This window comes from Arachis duranensis, chromosome 6 (assembly GCF_000817695.3).
Source record: "Arachis duranensis cultivar V14167 chromosome 6, aradu.V14167.gnm2.J7QH, whole genome shotgun sequence".
Taxonomy (NCBI): domain Eukaryota; kingdom Viridiplantae; phylum Streptophyta; class Magnoliopsida; order Fabales; family Fabaceae; genus Arachis; species Arachis duranensis.
The window spans coordinates 108417969-108420322 of NC_029777.3; positions in this window are offsets into that span (position 1 = coordinate 108417969).

The following is a 2354-nucleotide window of genomic DNA, read 5'->3' on the forward strand; positions in this document are numbered from 1 at the left end:
CACAAGGTATTTGCAAATAATTATGGTTAAAATTTCACACTATGAATTGGAATATGCTCTCTGGACAAAAGAGTTAAATGTAGGAACAAAGATCAAGAATTTGAAATGGGAACAAGTAAAAATCTACAGAGAATCTCATTTTAGTAGTTGATAAAAACTTTTGTTTTTACGTTTTTTTAATATAATTTAATATTATAATTTTTTTGTTATAATCTATAATATTAGAATCGATATAATTTTAAAAATGTATATTTTTATAATATTATTACAAATGAAAATAGTAAAATACTATTACTAATTAAAGGGGATGCTTGGAGGTTTTTATTGTGTTCCATTAATAGAATCATAGAAGGATGTGAAAAATACAGAATCAATTAATGCTGTTTCTTATGATAATTTGATGTTTGAGTTAATAGAATTTAATGCACCAGTTGATAGATTACAGTGGAGCACTGGAATGCGAGCCCCTGCCACTACTATTGATTTCCCTTTACACGTTAACTAACTAGATAAATAGTAAATATTTAAATAATTTTTGAAAAAATTTTATTCCCCTCTCATGTGAGATGTTAAAATGACACTCCTTTCCCTTCTATTTTATAAATGTACATTCCCCTCCCTTCTAACTTTTAAAAAAGGGAAAATTCCACTCCCTTCCCCTGTGAGGTGTTAAAATGACACTCCTCTCCCTTCTATTTTATAAATGTACATTCCCCTCCCTTCTAACTTTTAAAAAACCTCCTCTTTAATCCATTTTAAACTTTTTGTGTTAACTTTATCTATTTTTTAAGAAAAAATAAATTATTTTTTGAAAAAATATCCATTAACAAAAATTTTTATTTTTTATCATTAAATTTTACTTACCAAAATACCCTTTAATAAATTATTTTTTATTGATTAAATTGTATTTTTATTAAAATACTTTAAAAAAATTAATAATTAAATTATTTTCTTCTAAGATATCTATCTTTCAATAATTTTTTAATTATTAAATTTTGATTTTACCAAAATTTTTATGAACAATTATTTTTATATTTTACTATTAATTTTTTGATATCAATATATATTATTTTAACATTAAATAAAAAAATTTTACCACTGTTAATATGTATAACAATTAATATATATTGATATTGAAAAATAATCTGACTAAAAGTTTTTATTTAATATTAAAATATAAAAAAATTGTTAACAAAAATTTTGGTAAAATTATAATTTAATAATTACAAAATTATTGAAGGGTATTTTAGAAAAAAATAATATAATTGTTACGTTGGGTAACCAGAGGTTAATGGGCTGGACTCGTAAGGTTGGCGTATGAGGGGGAAAGCCTTTGAGCGGGTTTGCGCCTTTTGAGACTCCTTCCGACTTGCGAGTGTGAGTGAATGGGGGGTGGTACCTGTAAAGACACTCTGATGCCTAAGTTAGCGAGAGTGTGAGCAGGTCTTAGAGAGTATTGGGACTTAGAGATACCTGAGGGGTGTCAGTGTATTTATAATGGTGAGCCAATAACCACCGTTGGAATAGTTTCACCTTTTAAGGTGGATAACCGTCCCTTTATCTTAAGGAGGTTGCGATATGGCTCTTGGAAGTGGGTTGAGAGATCTTAGGGGCAGTTATCATCTGCCAGCTAACTTTTGCTCCCGACTTCTTTAGAGCAAGTCGTGTGGAGTACTGACAATTAGTTTCAAATATTTTTAAATTTAACAACTAAATTTTGATCACGAGTGTTACTTCTAATTGGGATTGAAAAGAAAATTTATTTACAAATTTTCCTAAAATACTTCTCAAAATCTTGAAATTAAAGTTTTTTAACTAAAAAAATCAATATTTTACATACTGATATAATTAATAGGTTAAAAAAATAGCTATTTGAAAATCTTGAAAGGAAAAAAAAATAATGCAGAGTCCAATATATTTAGTGTAAAACAAAAAAAAATTAGTTAGTGTTAAGTCAGATATAATATTTATATTACAGTGAAAATTCAGGTGCAGTTAGCTTCATATGGCCACTAAATAAAAATTTAGTTAAATCAGTCAAATTATTTAACGATTCTCAGATATCAACTAAGTCAACTTCGACTTCACCTGAGTTCTTACCTTATATTATTCCTCTACCATTTTTCAAAAAGGAAAAATGCAAACGCACATATATCATCAAAATGTTATGGGATGCATGCATGGGTTATATTGAAGATTCATCACCGATCTTATCTTCTTAACTATGTACATGCCTCTGTTTCACATGCATGACATGATGATGATGTATGTTCATAAGAAACATGAGAGAGAGGGTGCATTCTCCCTCCTCTTCTTCAATAAATGACCACAACTAACTTATTTAATTCCACAAT